This window comes from Polypterus senegalus, chromosome 7 (assembly GCF_016835505.1).
Source record: "Polypterus senegalus isolate Bchr_013 chromosome 7, ASM1683550v1, whole genome shotgun sequence".
Lineage (NCBI taxonomy): Eukaryota > Metazoa > Chordata > Cladistia > Polypteriformes > Polypteridae > Polypterus > Polypterus senegalus.
Window position 1 is genome coordinate 44,801,961 of NC_053160.1, and position 17,552 is coordinate 44,819,512.

The following is a 17,552-nucleotide window of genomic DNA, read 5'->3' on the forward strand; positions in this document are numbered from 1 at the left end:
CTTGTGCTTTGTACCCAGTGCACCCCCTGAACCCTGATAATTATGTAACTGATGCTTTACTTTGGCAGTTGGCTACTAAGAATGGCACTTTACACAACACAAATTGGATTCAAGTTAAGTTGTATTAATATGGAAATCTGAACATTTTATTATGACCTTTACGTTATCAAGCTGAATACAAATTGGATGAATGGTGCTTTGCTAAAGGTATTTTGTTCATCTCTCTTGTAGTAAGTGAATCAATAGTTTTCAAAATATCAAGGAAAACAAAACAAAAGCAAGTAAAATTTTGAACACCAAAACACACTAGTAAAGTTTAATTTTTCGTTTTTGCAGGAGAAATTACATGAGATGCAGTACAGATAAGAGAAGAATGCTCCACTTGGAGGCCCTCACTGGTGTGTCCTTGGACCGTTAAATTTTCTGATTTATGCTAGCCTTCTAGCGTGATTCGAGTTAGGAAGTCCTTGCAATTACGATTAATCACGAATCAGACTTGAGCTGACGCGTAATGCTCCACTTTACTTTTTTAATTCTGTGTAAGGCTCCGGACAGCATTCAGCTGCCAGCTAAAGGATGGCCGCCATAATATGCCCTGTGAATTCTAAATTATGCGACAATAGCTGCGTCACAAAAAGGAAACATAATTGCAATCGAGTACAGGAACAAGCAAGACATTAGCCCTCTAAACACTGTTCACAATGCAGCAGCTGTCGATGTTTGTGTCTGGGCAAATGTGGAATTCACTAAGCCTTGTTGAAATCGAATTGTTGAAAATTATGAATCTTTTGACTGTTTTGGCAAGGGCAAACGTGATGCTAAGGAAGCTATTGACATTAATTTCGGTATAACTTGTGAAATTCTCAAATGACACTAAAATTGGAGGAAAGGTAGACCCTAAGGAAGAAGCAAAAACAGTTCAGACAGACTTGGACAAGCAGGAGAACTGTGCGAACACTTGTAAAATGCAGTTTAATGTACAAAGTGCTACACGTGGGCAAAAGGAAAATCAATTATAAGGAACGCAATGTTCCACCGGAAGCAACCTCTGAAAAGGATCTGGGAGATTTTGTTGTCACATTTTAATTAAGAAATGTGGAGAAGCAATTAAAAATGCATATAAAATATTAGGTTATATCGTAAAAATTGATGAGTATAAATCAAGCGATGTCATCCTCGGGCTATATAATGCATTTGTGAGACGACATCTGGAGAATCTGCAGTTCTGGTCACCAAGCTAGAAGACATGCAGCACTTTAAACTGTCCCGAGGAGAGCAACCAAGTGCACCCCAGGAGTTAAGAACATGTCATACTCTTGACAGACTCAGAGAATTAAACCCGTTTTGTCTCGAGCAGGGGGGAGTGCGTGAGAACGTAATCCAACATGAACAAAACTTCTATAGTATATTTTCATACAAAGGATGCAGCTAAAAGTGCTTTACAAGGTCTCAAAGTTACAACAAAAGAACTAATTAAAATGAGATAATAGTAATGATTAATTAGTATACAAAAAGTAAACAATACACACTTGCATAAGATTGATATAGTGACCACCAGGGGGTGTTGCAGCACCCCAAACCCCAGACACAACATCACAAACAAGTCCCGATATAATTAAAAAAGTTTATTATCAAGAATACCTTAAACAAAAGTTTCAGAAACCACATAAACCAAACATTCTTCTCAGTTTCCTTCTCTCCTTCCACTCCTTCAGGCAAGTTTTGTCCACTTCCCACCTAACTCTGACTGATCTGGGTGAGGTCAAGTGGTCTCTCTTATTTTGGACTCAGGAGTGTTTAGGTGATAGGGCGTAGCCCGATGGAGGTACTTTCGGGTCAGTCGGGAGTCCCAAAAAGTAGGAATTGTGAATCTCATCAGATCCCCCAGCACAATAACATCCACTTGCAGAGCCACAGCACCATACATCACCGCAGTTGTGGACCCGGAAGTGACGTCTCCGTCGTTTCAGGACTGACTTCGTAAAATTACTTTTGGAAGGTTTCGGCAGGTCTCGGCAAAGCCCGGAAAGTAACGCCGGGTCAAGGACGCGTTCAGAAATTAAGCGATTAAAATGAGAAGGAAAAACAGTACAAGAGACCAAATAATACGCATCATTGGGAAGTTTAGAGGGTTTCTGCCATCACGTCGTGTCATACATCAAACTAAACAATACGGATCATTTCTGTGAAATACAATATTGTAGCGACCCGTGGAGGAGTCTTTAAAGATTTCGAGCCGAACTCTGCCGTGCACCTCTCCGAAGCTGTCGGCTAGCGGCTTGCCAGCGTCATGCACGCAACTGCACCCAGCTCTTTAAGAAAGAGAACACTCGTGCCCCATACACCGCACGACTCCGAGTGTCTCGGTAGTTTGCTTAGATAAAATCTTAGCAATAAACAGCTCTGTCCTGTTGTATCTTTTATTACAGAAGATAGTCAGAAACAAAAGCTCCACATTATTGCGTGGCCATTGCCAAGGTCAAGCACGAAGACACATTTCAATAAATTGGTACTTTTTACAAAATAAATAACCCCGGACGATAACCCAAACCCACCCAACCAATTAAATACAAACACACCATTATTTACAACACAAATGACAATACGTAAATTTCGACATACAATAAGCTTTTTATAAATTACCCATAATTTCCCCGCAAACTATTTACATAAATTACCCATGAGGCGTCACTCCGCCAGCGCTTGCTGCGGGTTGTTACACAGCCCCCTCCTAAGAGGGTTAGTGTCCCCACAACCCTACTCATCACAGATAAAATCACGTAAATGTCCTGGCCGTCGACGGATACGCTTTGTCCTGCCGGAGGTGCCATCACTGTGTCGGGCTCAGTCCTGTCACTGTCTGACTCGGTGCCGGGGTGGAGGTTGGAGAACCGCTTATATTTTCAAGTTGTTGTTGCTCTGGGGCCAGTGGGTGGTATGGTGCTAAACGGTCCTTGTGCAGCACCACCCGTCTGCCTCGTCCAGGCATTCGGACTCGGAAAACTACCTCCGATATTTTGTCCAATATTTCTCCGGTCCTTGCCAATGGTGGGCTAGTTTTGGGGACAATCCCGTTTCGTTGGGCAAAATACCCACACTTTGTCCCCTGGCTTCAGCGTCGGGCCATGAGCCCGTGAGTCGTAAGCCCGTTTTTGGCGTGCTCCAGCTCCCTCCAGGGCCTCCCTGGCCAGTCGATGAACGGTGTCCAGCCGCTCTTTTAGCCGTCTAAAATAATCCATTTCGGGCCCACCAATAATCTCAGGCTCAGGGGTGAGCCAAACACTAAATCCACCGGCGCGCGAAGTTCCCTTCCAAACATCAGCCCGCTGGCGTGCATTGGCTCGACTCCTGCACTGCTGTCCGATATGCCCATAGGACCAAAGGCAAATGTTGGTCCCAGTCCCGCTGGTGTTGACTGGTCAGAATTGCCAGTTGAGTGGCCAGGGTGCGATTAAATCGCTCGACCAATCCATCACTTTGTGGGTGAAGGGGTGGTCGGGTCTTTTCACCCCAGTCGCTGACACACCTCCTTGAACACACGGCTCTCGAAGTTCCGCCCCTGATCGCTGTGGAGCTCGTCCGAACTCCAAATCGAGTGAACATTTCATCCACGAGTTTTGGGCAGCTGTGGGGCACTCTGATCCGAACTGCATACGCCTCTGGCCATTTGGTAAAGTAGTCCATTGCTACCAAAGCGTAGCGATTCCGGCTTCCGTTACAGGAAAAGGACCCAGTATGTCCACGCCAATTCTCTCCATGGGTGCCCGACCAGGTATCGTTGCAATGGCGCGTGAGAACGTTGACCAGGTCCTTTTGTGCAGTGCAGACGCGTCACAGCAGTGGGCGTGTAGCTCTGCGTCTTGCCGACACCGGGCCAATAAAACCGCTGCCGTAGTCGGCGCACTGTCTTAGCGTTCCGTAGTCCGGATCCAGCCGCTCCGTGGACCCATCGGAGGACCTCGGCGCGCAAAGCCTGGGGAACCAGTAGTTGTAGCGGTCAATTCCTCCCGGTGCTGCCACCGCCTGTAGATTACGCCATCGTGCAACTCCAAGTTGCCCAACTGAGAGTGGAGTATTTTGAGTTCAGGCCCCTGTGACGACACGGTTTGCCAGTCGGGACGTTCTTGTGTCTCCAACCAGCCCTTTACCTTTTCTAGTGCTTGATCGTTCGCCTGTAACTGCCTCAATTGGTCAATAGTGTACGGCTCCACTCCAACAGTGTCATCTATCCTTGCGGATGCGACGATGGCCCCAGCCCCCTTTCTTCCTGTCGGCGGCAATATCGACATTCATTGCTGAGGCATGGACGCCTGGAGAGGGCATCAGCGTTGGCATGCTGCCGTCCCGGTCGGTGCTGTATCTCAAAGTCATATTCTTGTAGAATCTCCATCCACCTTGCCACCTGGCCCTCTGGTTGCCTGAAATTCAACATCCAGGTGAGGCTAGCATGGTCAGTCCGCAGTGTGAACCTAGTGCCCAATAGGTAGGGCCGAAAGTGCCGTACGCTAGGATCCCTGCCAACAGTTCCCGCCGAGTGACACAGTAATTCCTCTCCGGTCGACTGAGGCTGCAGCTGTAATAAGCTATCACTCTTTCTCCAGCCTCCCCCTTCTGTGAGAGCACGGCCCCAATCCCCACATTGCTAGCGTCAGTGTCCACCACAAAAGGTTGGTTGGGGTCAGGGTACGCCAGGACAGGCGCGCTGACGAGGGCAGCCTTTAACTGTTGGAAGGCGGCTGTGCAATCCTCCGTCCACCCAAACTGTTGGCCCTTACTCGTTAGTCGGTGCAAAGGGCTGGCAATGGTGCAAAGTTTTTACGAATCTTCGGTAGTAGGAGGCTAAACCCAAAAAGCTCCGCAGTTCAGTGATATTGGCTGGTGGGGCCAGTTGCTCACGGCAGTCACCTTCGCGGGTCTGTAGCCACCCCACTCGCTGATTACGTGCCCTAGAAACTGAGTCTGTCGGGCGAGAAGATTGCATTTCTCAGGGTTTAACCGCAACCCGGCGCTACGAATGGCGGTCAGGACCTCCCTTAAATTGTGCACCGCCTGGTCAAAGTCTCTGGCATGAATCAGCAGGTCATCTAAATAGACCACACAACGGGTTCGGGGAATGTCTTTAGGACCCGCTCCATTAGTCTTTCAAAGTGGCGGCGCATTACAAAGTCCAAACGGCATTACCTTAAACTGCCACAGCCCTTGTCCGATGGTGAATGCAGTTTTGGGTCGGTCCTCTGCTGCCAGTTCTACCTGCCAATATCCACTGCGCAAGTCCAAAGTGCTGAACCAACGGGATCCAGCCACATAGTCCAATGCATCATCGATGCGAGGCAATGGGTAAGAGTCTTTTCGAGTGACTGCATTTAATTTCGAAAGTCCACACAAGGCGCCAACCCCTTTTCTTCCGCACCATGACCATGGGTGCGGCCCAGGACTGTCAGAAGGCTCAATGATGTCGTTGGTTACCATCTCGCGAATCAATTCTTCGGCAGCTTGGCGTTTTGCAAGAGGCAATCTGTGGGGGCGCAACCGAATGGGGGCGGCGTGGCCAGTGTCAATGTGGTGTTTGACTAACGAGGTTCTGGTGCAGTCCTCTTCTCGAGCCGCAAAATGTCCACAAAGTCGTTCAATACTTTCTGGAGTTGCTCCTGCTGTGGCGTGCTCAGCTGTTCACCACTCGATGGCCCAATTCCTCCACAGCAGCAACCGTCTCAGTGGATGGGTGGTCGTGTGAGGAAAACCGTTGGGGAGCACTGGTCTGAGCTGCAATACTCTCCTGGGGGTCCTCTTCAGTCCCTGCATCTTCCGAACAACGGTCGAGAGCCGGTGAGCCGTGGTGTCCAGGCAAATCCAAGCTAACAGCCCTTCCAGGATGATTCCAGCCCGATTGGAGCGACACAGTCTCATTACCTACGCGAGGATGGCCCTGGACACATCAACACATGCTCCCCAGTGGGCCAGCAAGTCTAACCCAATTATGCATTTGTCTTTAATGTCCATGAGCCAGAATTCGTGGCTGGTCTGGCTCGTCCCTACTACTACAGTCAATAGTTTCTTTCCGGCATTTTGTCCGTTCACCCGTAACCGTCGCAGTTCGATGTTAGAAGGAGTCCAGTCTTTTGGAAGAGGACCAGCTGTTTGGGCAACACTCCTCTCTGTAATAGACAAATAGTGGACCCGTGTCCACTAAGGCACTGCATGGCCGTCCGTCTATAATGCAGTCTAGGTACAGTCCACCTGAAAACCCACAGCGCCCACTTTAGGGCAGTCATTGCGGAGGGATGATGATGGCTGGGCGACTGACCTCCACACCCTCAGGTTGGTCCCTTTCTACCACTCGCCAACTGCTCGTTAGCGGCTTGGGCGTGATGATTGATGTGCCGGAGACCCAAGCTGTAGTACCTCTTCAGCCCGTTCAGCCTCCCGTAGTGCCTCACTCAAATGTCTGGGCGACAGCAGACAGACATGCTGACGGAGACGCTCTGGTGTAAGGCCCGCAGGAAAGCATGAACACTGAGTTCTTCCCTTGCTGCTGTCGAGAAAGTAGGGTAACCTTTCCGTCATAGACCCTGATGTCAGCTGCAAATGCTCCCACACTCTCACCTTCACGCCGATGTCGGTTTGTCAGCTCCTCCCTGTTGTGTTCCGCTGAGGTTCTCTGTCCAAAGCGACGGGTGAGAGCATCGGTGAGGGCCTGAAGATCACGACACTCCTCAGGCGGCAGGTCGATGAGTACCTGAAGTGCGGGACCCTCCAAGGCAAGGGCCAAGTGTGTTGCAGCTTCCTCGCAGCTCCAACCATTGTGAAGAGCAGCCAGATCCACTTGTGCAAGGTATGGCTCCAGGGGCGTCAACCCGCTGTATCGTGGCAGCTTAGCGGGTGACCGTGTGGGGAGGACCGGCCGACTGGTGATTTGGGGTGTCGTTGCAGCAGCTACAGGTTCATTCCGGCCGTGCCTAGAAGATCGCAACACTGTCCGGGGAATACTGGCACCCTCAGGCCAGTTTGTCCTTTTTCTCCGTGCAGTTCTGCTGATCAGGCGCTCCAACATAACGCTATTTTCCGAGATGGCACGCTCTATTTCTTCAAGACTCTGTTCCATGACGGCGTCTTCTAAACAGCCTGGTCTCCCACTTCTGACACCAATGTAGCGACCCGTGGAGGAGTCTTTAAGATTTCGAGCGAACTCTGCCGTGCACCTCTCGAAGCTGTCGGTTAGCGGCTTGCCAGCGCCATGCACGCAACTGCACCCAGCTCTTTAAGAAAGAGAACACTCGTGCCCCATACACCGCACGACTCCGAGTGTCTCGGTAGTTTGCTTAGATAACATCTTAGCAAATAAACAGCTCTGTCCTGTTGTATCTTTTTATTACAGAAGATAGTCAGAAACAAAAGCTCCACATCATTGCCAAGGTCAAGCACGAAGACACATTTCAATAAATTGGTACTTTTTACAAAATAAATAACCCCGGACGGCGATGACCCAAACCCACCCAACCAATTAAATACAAACACACCATTATTTACAACACAAATGACAATACGTAAATTTCGACATACAATAAGCTTTTTATAAATTACCCATAAATTCCCCACAAACTATTTACATAAATTACCCATGAGGCGTCACTCCGCCAACGCTTGCTGCCGGGTTGTTACAATATTAACATTTACGTTGTGTTCCAGTCTGTGGGATCAATTTAATATGTCGACAAAATTAAAATCATCACGATCTGTGTTAACTGAAAATAGTTTTTCGTTTACATTCATGATACGAAGTATACAATATAATTATAATGTTTACACCACGTTAGAGTTTAGTAAAACGTTAATAATAAAAGTGATTGCGTTTTTTAAAATGTACTATACATGTGTGCAGTATTGTTCTAAACCAATTTAGAATGAACATTTAAGCCAGTCTAATATTTTAAAACATGTATGTGAAGAAAATGGCAATATATTTTCTACACTGAATTATGCTATATATTAATTGCCTTATATAGAACTGCTCTAGTTTTTGTCACTTGTTATTTAAGCCAATCTGATATTTTAAAACATGGATGTGATGAAAACAGCAATATATATTCTACAAAAGAAAAAAAGAAAAATACTAATAACACAATTTATTTATATAGCACCCATCCTATGCCCAAAATTCAGAAAGAACAAGAAGACTGATAAAACATTGGCTACAAATAATGTCTTCACTAAATAAAGATAAATACAGGATATACAAAACATTCAAATAGAATAAAAGACAATAATGCAGACTAAAATACAACATATAATACTACAAATAAATTTTGAACAAATAACATAAATTGTGATGAAAATGCAAACCCCGAGTACCTGGACAGATAGAGGGGGTAAACTGAAAGAAGGTGCAGAATGTCAGGTCTGTTTAATGTCTTCCTAAACAAATGAGTTAAAAACAAATGAAGCGAGTCAGCTGATATCATTAATTTCAGGAGGTCATTCCAAAGTCTGGGCACAATACAGCTGAAGGCCCTGCTGTCACCCACAGAGTGCAGGTTAGTGTGGGGCACAGAATGAGAGGACTTTAGTGGGCAGGTTAATAACAGAATTTGACATTTAATCCTGTAAGACACAGGGAGCCATGAAGGTGCCACATGATGGGTGTGATGTGCTCGCTGTTGTTGGTTCGTGTCAAGACTCTTGCAGTTGAGTTTTGAATTAGCTGGAACTGAGATATAAGATTTTATTATTATAAAATTAAGATAACTTAATTAGTATATTTTAAATTAAGACATGAGGGTTGCCCTCATGACATAAGCTACATAGTGTCTGACAATGGGTCCAAGAATTTCATCCTGGTACCTAATGGCAGTCAAGGTGCCGTTGTCTAGCCTGTAGAGGTCTGTGCGTCCCTTCATGGATATGCCCCCCGAGATATACCATTACTGACTCTCTGCCACACCAGTCATGCTGAACGATGTTACAGGCAGCATAACGTTCTCCACGGTTTCTCCAGACCCTTTCACGTCTGTCACATGTACTCAGGGTGAACCTGCTCTCATCTGTGAAAAGCACAGCGCAACAATGGTGGACCTGCCAATTCTGGTATTCTATGGCAAATTTCGTCTCATTGTTGCCCTTCTAGTCACCAAAGCAGCAGAAACTGATTAACAAGCCCCTCTGCTACTTAACGGAGCAGATCAATAGCCCACAAGTTTCATTGTCTTGCTGCATGACCCACCTTCTCTTGAGATTCAGTTCATGGACAGATGTCCTGACATTTTCCTTTAGAATTCTCTGCTATAATTCAGAATTCATTGTTCTATCAATGAAGGCAAGCTGTCCTGGCCCAGATGCAGCAAAACAGGCCCAAACCATGATACCGCCACCACCACCATGTTTCACAGATGGGATAAGGTTCTTATGCTGGAATGCAGTGTTTTTCCTTTCTCCAAACATAACACTTTTTATTTAAACCAAAAAGTTCTACTTTGGTCTCATCCATCCACAAAACATTCTTCCAATAGTCTTCTGGTTTGTCCACATGCAGCAAGACAACGAACCTAAGCACACAAGTCGTTCTACCAAAGAATGGTTAAAGAAGAATAAAGTTAATGTTCTGGAATGGCCAAGTCAAAGTCCTGACCTTAATCCAATCGAAATGTTGTGGCAGGACCTGAAGCGAGCAGTTAATGTGGGGAAACCCACCAACATCCCAGAGTTGAAGCTGTTCTGTACAGAGGAATGGGCTAAAATTCCTCCAAGCCAGCGTGCAGGAACGATCAAAAGTTACCAGAAACGTTTAGTTGCAGTTATCGCTGTAAAAGGGGGTCACACCAGATACTGAAAGCAAAGGTTCACATACTTTTGCCACTCACAAATATGTAATATTCAATCATTTTCCTCAATAAATAAATGACCAAGTATAATATTTTTGTCTCATTTGTTTAACTTGTTTCTCTTTATCTACTTTTAGGACTTGAGTGAAAATCTGATGATGTTTTAGGTCATATTTATGCAGAAATATAGAAAATTCTAAAGGGTTCACAAACTTTCAAGCACAACTGTATAACCAGGTGGTAGGAGGATATAGCTAACTTGTGTGCGGAGCCATAATGAGCATAGAGTTAGGAAGTCAGAAGCAAGCACTTAACTGCCAAGTGTAGGAGAGGCCAAAATAAACTAACAGTTACTTGTGAAATGGGGAGTTTTTGTAAAATTATGTGATGGTAAAGTGGACCGGCCACATCATCTCATAGACATGGTGACCTTTTTAGAAAGACAGCAGGGTTTGCGTTTCCTTTTACTTAACTTGTACTTATGTTACCTCATTTCTGAATATTATTGATTATCTTGGATTAAAAACAACCTCCCTACTGCTCAAAAGTGATATAAAATGTGCTCCCGTTACATCTCAGGCATGATTTGGAGATGATTAAAAGTCTTGCTAAAACCTTCATTACAAAAAACACAGGCAAGTGCTAAAATATTTTTAAGATATAGTGAAACATTTAAACGGCAGGGATCTTCATAGATTATTTGAAACTTTACAAATATTCACGTCATTGAGTGGCATTTAAACTACAAAGGATGAGAAGATAATCAATTGACTCTGAGTCCCAACCTCCATCATATCCCACTTCCTAAAAAAGTGGAAGAATATTAATGCAGTGTATGCATACCTTTTGGCATAATGAAAACAGGATTCTAAAGGGCTGATAATGATTTATCAACTAAGACAACACAGATGAATATATTTTACAGTAAAATGATAATAAAGAGCATGAAATTCTAAAGTACAGTACTAGCCTATAACCACAGGAAATAGAGAATAGTGGTTTAAAAAATGATATATATTTCTATAGAAGAAAAAATATTTCAGTAAGGTGGGGAGCATTAAAACATCATGTGGCCAGATATGGTAAGAAAAAGAACAGAATAAGAGAGAAGGGATCTGCCTCAAACTCTGCAGAAAAAATGTTTTGGTCCCAGAATGGGGCTTTCATCACAAGTTGTCGCCACAGCCTTGAGGAAAAAAAAAACAAAACACCTGGACTACTTAAAATTTATTTTATGTAGCATTCTTCATTTAGAGGCATTTTACAGTATAATAAAAAGGCACATTTATAATAAGATACAAAACTATTCAGTACAAACAAGTAAACATGAAATATCATGCTAGATTAGACGTACAGCTGGCAATAAGGGTTAGTACAGTTGCTACAGAACTTTCAGAATTAAGTTATCATTTTAGCTTAAGAAAACAGAGGAAAGAAAGGATAAGTTTGGAATGTAACCACTGATTGAACACTGACAGACCTGAGGTGAGTTCTGCATACCGTTAGGAAAGCCCACGGAGAGACATGCTAGTACCCAGTTTCATCCGAGACATTTTGTAGCTTTTATTTTCGTCACTGTTACTACTTTGGTGGTTCATTTTAGTTATAAAAGACGCTACACAAAAATGTGGCATGACGTTATTAAACTCTGTTACAAACAACAGCCATCCACACCGACAACGTTCTGCATGTTTATATTCACACTGACACATTCTGTTAAGATGCAGTAATTAAGAACATAATCAGTTTAATCATGTAACAAGTTCCTTTGCAAGTATAATTTAGCCTCTTTTCCCAGTCCCTAGCCAAAGTTTATTATTTCTTGAAGATACTTTGCAGATATAATACAGAAGGTTATAGAAATATACCTCAGCATTGCACAGATAATATAACACACACCAAAAGATTTAAAGAAATGCTATATATTGTTATAATGTAAACACAGAACCTATGATTCCAAAGAATAGGAATACTGAATTTCAACAGTATATTTGAAGTTAGAGTTTATCAGGGCCCAATCACACCTATGCACATTGTGTTTTACAATTCAACATTAATTACTAAGAATAAAAAAAGTTCTTAAAAATATATTTCTTCCAGGTCTTAGGAATTTAAATCTTCAGGCTTGTGGCATTACCTAGAGCTTTAAACTGAAAGGATGAGTACAGGTGGACATGACAAAGTTGGTTGCCTTATTAACTTAAATTTTAAAATAGGCTTGTTTGAAATCCTGGATTGACATATGAGTAATGGTATTATAGCTCATCATACCAGTAGCCATTCATTCTTTTTAGATAGATAGATACTTCATTAATCCCAAGGGGAAATTCACATAATCCAGCAGCAGCATACTGATAAAAAACAATATTAAAGAGTGATAAAAATGCAGGTAAAACAGACAGTAACTTTGTATAGTGTTAAGTTACGTTTACCCCCTCCGGGTGGAATTGAAGAGTTGCATAGTGTGGGGGAGGAACGATCTCCTCAGTCTGTCAGTGGAGCAGGACGGTGACAGCAGTCTGCTGCTGAAGCTGCTCCTATGCCTGGAGATGATACCGTTTAACGGATGCAGTGGATTTTCCATGATTGACAGGAGCCTGCTCAGTGCCTGTCCCTCTGCCACAGATGTCAAACTGTCACTGTCATTTTCTTTATGTTCTTAAAAAGACACAACTATACTACCTATCCTGTTAGTATTAAAAAAAGAATTTTCTCAATCAAAACGTGAAGCTGGTTGATAACAAAAATGGATATAAAATTCAGTTAATAGAAATATGGCACGAGTTTTGCAACCTTGGAAGTGCACAAGCACCAAACAGAAAAGTCGTGGGACTCCCCCATCACTTTTTTGTTTTAGAACCAAATTTGCAAGTGTATAGAGAAGTATATTTCATGTGTGACAATCAATATCTCAATGCATCTCAAAAGAAAACCCGTGCTATTTTCGTCTAACACACTCGCTGGCTTAAGCAGTTCTGTCCCGTTTTAGATCCATGACGACCTACAGAAGTGACCAGGTTTGAGACTTCGAAAATTTGGTCACAATGGCCTTAACTAGCCCTATTATTAAATAAAAAATAAGGTGCAGCTGGAATATGGACTAATGGTTTCACCCTTCAAAAACTGCCAAAGAGATTTTCCATTTAAGAGCATTTATAATGGAAATCATACGATTTGCAAGGTCTATGCTGTACTTGGATTAAAACGGTCGGTCCTTCCTTTATTGAAATACGTAGGAAATTTACAATCTTTGAATCTTGTCATCTAGAAACACAATGAAAGCCGGCGGCAGACACGTGTGCAATTGCTTACAAACACCTACACACTTTACGAGCCACTTGCTGCTTGTGCGTCAGATGGCAGGACAGTGATTCAGAGAAACTTTTTGCCGTTGGCTTCTTCTCCCCTCCCAGTTCCATAGACAGGCAGCGCGTGTGAGAGCACAACGGTGTGTTTTCGGGAGAGAGAGCGTGTGTAGGAGGGAGGGCAGAAGGGGTTACATGAGCAGGAGCCATGATGATCGTCGTCGCCCTTCCTTCAGCCTCTCAGGAGTACAGTACCGGCGTGGAGTCTGCATGTCTTTAACCTCCTTCTCGTAACCTCTCGGCCGCTTACTGAATGCAGGTAAACCCGGTCTTACGCGTCTAATCGCTCCAGGCCGCAGGCGCCGACCTCCTCCGTTACGCGAGACAGTATGGGGATTGTTGTTACTGCTAATGTTGTTGTTGGTGGTGGTGGTGTAGGAATTGCACCTCCTTATTCTTTCCGTTCCGTTTAATTTCTCGGCTCCTCGCATTTTAACCGATCGCTTGCGTGTGCTCGCAGAAAGGGGAGTTCTGAAGTGCCGTAAGCGTTGCCAAGCAAGGCCCAGGCCTCTGCTTTCTCATACTTTACCACCTGCGCGCACGCTGGAAAAATCGAAACTCGCGGGAGAATTCTGACAGTTTTCCACCCAAACAGATGCGTTCGATTCGGAGTTGCTGTCGAGCAGAACGGTACATTTGTGCAAAATACGCGTGTAATTAGAGTTGCGTGGCTATTCTGATCCCCCGTTCTTCGTGCGTGACGGGCCTACCGTGTTTCGCTTTACTCGGAAAGCGCGTAATGACGCGCGATTAGTATCTCGATCCTCCTTAAAATCTCATTTTTATCTGTCGGTCTTTTTTTGCTCCATCATAGTAGGTTTATTACCGCGCGATCATTTTGGGTGTATGGTGCACACAGCGAGATTCCCAACTCCGCAAAACGTTTACCCTGCAAAACCCTTCTTTATACGCTACGCTGTTTTAATTAACTGTTACTTGATTTCGAACGGTTACATGTGTAAGAAGTTAAAGGGACCTAGCCGAAATAACTGCCTTCCTACATACTGTAATTTTATCTGTTGGATAAAATTGTTTTTTTGCCACTATAATAGTTGTCTGTGCGTTTAAACAAAAATCTATTACAAAATTTGTGAGGTGAGACAACAAAATCACTCTTAAGCTCCTTCGTCCACTTCCTTCCTGCTCATATCGAACGAGTTACTGTTATAAATGGTGTACCCTGCTATTAAACATGTCTGAAGTTTGGTTTTATTTAATGAGATGAAGCAAAACAGTTGGACGTGAAAGGTAACTCGGCACCCGTGGCAGTCTTTACACAAACCTGCACTTCATAATTGAGCTAAGAAGGAGAAGCGGATTTTTTTTTTTATTTGGCAAAGGTGCTGCTGATGTTTTTGATTAGCTCACCAGAATACACTCTGAAGTTAAGGGAAAAGTTTGGTAAACGCTGTTTTGTTACCCGAATACATTCTACCAGTTAGTGGCGGTCGTGAATTCCCTTTTAGTTCAAAAATTGTACCTACAGATGGATAGATGTTGAAACTTTGGACATCTGTGATCACAAGGCCTTATGTTTTGTACTTTTCTACTGCAAAGTTCTCTCAAGATTAATACAGTCTGCCTCTCCTATTCTATACGCTTACATTTACGTATATAAAACATTATTGTGGCCAATCACTTTAAAAATGTGAATAAATAAATCGACTCCGTTACTGCCAATGTCTTGTTAAAAAAAACTGTAAAACTGTCTTGATGGCAGTGCTACTGCATTACAAAATCTTTACCTGTAGGGTAGAATATGTTCATTCTCAGTGGTTTTTCATATTTTCCCATGTTAAGCACAGAAGAGAGATTTCTGAAGTATAAAGGAAGAATTTTGCTGGTGACATTTCTTTCTATGTAGTCCAAACCACATCCATTCTAATTTTGTAGTTTGCACCAAAACCACTCCCATTTCAAACTTTTCTTGGAAAGTCCTGCCTTATTGTCTAGCAAGAGGAACTGTATAGAAAAAGAACTTTGCTGTAACTTAAACCCTCAAGTCCGGACCTCAACCCTGTCTAGAATGAACATATTGACGTGATTTTCTTAAAAAAAAATGAAATGCATTCTTTATTGTGGTGTAAGATGAAGTACTTCACAGTTCCCACCACCACATTCCCTAATTTCTGGTTCCTTCTCAAGTTTTAATATAAACAGAAAGACAATTGGAAAACAGTATGTTTAGTTTTGTTACAGAATATAATAATGATCTTTATTTTACTGAGCAGTGTGTAATAAAGGAAACTTTTCATTAGTGAACAAGTGTTTACCCTAAGTTTTCAAAACCCAACAGTGACAATAGCAATGTTTTAGCATACTGTAATAATGATCCATATTTTACTGAGGGATACACAGTAAAGGAAACCTATCATTAGTGCACAGTTATACTCGGCATTCAAAATCCAACAGAGACAATAATGATATTTTAGCATATTAATCTAATCTAGTTAGCCTTACTAAAAACTATTTAAATTTAATCTGTGTGTAATATGAAAACTTTGGAAGTGTATTGTAAAATGGTGTGCTTTGTAAACTAAATACATATTGTGTGTGTGAGATATATATATATATATATTTATATATATATAAATAAATACACAGACAGACAATAGCATCTGTATGTGTATATATACACGATTACTCATGAACTAATGGGACTATAACCTTGCTTTTGCTGTTAATTGAAAGCTTATGATATGTTCTGAAAAATCAAAAAATTATAGGTAGTAGCAATCTAGTGCATGCTTTATCAGTGGGCAGCTGTTTATTGTAATTAAAGCACAGTTCCCGCAAACCCATCTATTGATAATCCACTAGAACATGGTACATACATGTTCAGAATTGATAATCAAGTCTGTTCTCACTTTGCAAATGACAGGCATAGAGTTTACTGTGTTTTACGTCTAGCCTTTTGTAGCATTTTACTTTAGGACCTTAGGTCCGCTTGTTTCACTGGTACAATTTAACACTGAAACTATGATGAACTGCTAATGTAATGTACAGTGTTAGATGTACTGCATCACCAGCAGTAACACAACTGAAATTAGATTTCAAACGTTTATACACCACAAATTAATTTATCTGATGTTGCCAAGTGATGCAAAAATTTGCGTACAATATGCATGTGTTCTAAACCGGCATATCGGAAGGAATGAAATGAAAAGCATTAAGGCATAATTGGTAGAAATGTCCATATAAAAGCAAATAATTTTTTATATGATTTAGGCAAGTTAATTACCAGTTGATCAAGAAATGCTGGAAGTCCATGAAAATGTAATTATCACAGCTCTGTTTTAAAGTGCTGGGTGGCTCTGGCTGTGGTGTCATCTTTGGATACCCCCTGCAGATTTCACAGTCTAGCCTTGGTTACCTTTCAACCTGAACAAATGCTTATCGTAGTACATGAGCAAAAATGCCACCAGAATTCAAGGGGCTCACCTCGTTGTGTAACAGCATTTTAAAGAATCACCAGTATCTAATTTTTAGTTTTGCTATTTTTTCTCAGATAAATAAGTCCAGTTAAGGGTAGCCTACAACGTCCCTTAATTCTATAATTAATTAGGCACAGATGCACCTCACAACTACTTTTTCAGTTTTTTTTTTTTCCACATTTGTGTTCTCTCAATTAGACACTTTTTTCCGGTTATGCCAACAATAGGGCATCTGGGGGAAATTCTACACTTTCCAGTTTTCACATTTGCAACAAATAGGTAATTGTAATATTTGATCATTTTTAAAGCTAATACAGTACTGTATTGTACTGCATACTTTATAGAAAGTCTCTTTCATATTTTATAAAAACTGAAATTTTATAATAAAGTTGTCAGTTTGTGGATTTGACAGTGCCTCTACTTCTTAAGGCTATGTTTATTGGAATGAGAGGACTGTGGATGTACTAAACTATATCAGAATTAAAAAGACAGAATATTTAGCTGTAGCATTTAAACTTAATTTAATTTCTTTTATCACAGTTGTACTGATGTTTGTACTCGGAAGATACGTAGAATTAACTTAATTTGTCCCCATGGGGAAATTTGTTTGTTTGTTTATTTATATATATCCAGAATTTTAAATCACCTGTAGCTCGCAAACCATTTTGAACTATTAACCTGAGATTTGGTACACATATACTACGTGACGTCTACTATCCACTTTCAGGGTGGTGAATGACCTCCAAGGTTATTCCTCTTTTTATTGTATTGTAGAATCAACTCTCGGCAGTGGCCAGCAAGGCGGCCATGTGGAGCTTGTGTATGGGTACTGTTCTCATCCCTACCACCTTCGCTGTCACTTTCCCCACCTCTTTATATCTTAAAGTGCCAGCTTAAGTGAAAATGTACTAAGTATTTGAAACACAAACACTGACTTA

General features: G+C 42.4%; 1 protein-coding gene across 1 annotated transcript in view; it reads left to right on the top strand.

The window, feature by feature from the left end:
• The first annotated feature begins 12,908 nt into the window (after positions 1 to 12,908).
• The window catches only part of cnot6l (CCR4-NOT transcription complex, subunit 6-like), a 36,481-nt gene continuing 31,837 nt past the window's right edge, over positions 12,909 to 17,552 (top strand). Inside the window, exon 1 of the mRNA XM_039757936.1 lies at positions 12,909 to 13,439. The gene's annotated coding sequence lies outside the window, so the exon portion shown is untranslated. The remainder of the gene's footprint in view (positions 13,440 to 17,552) is intronic.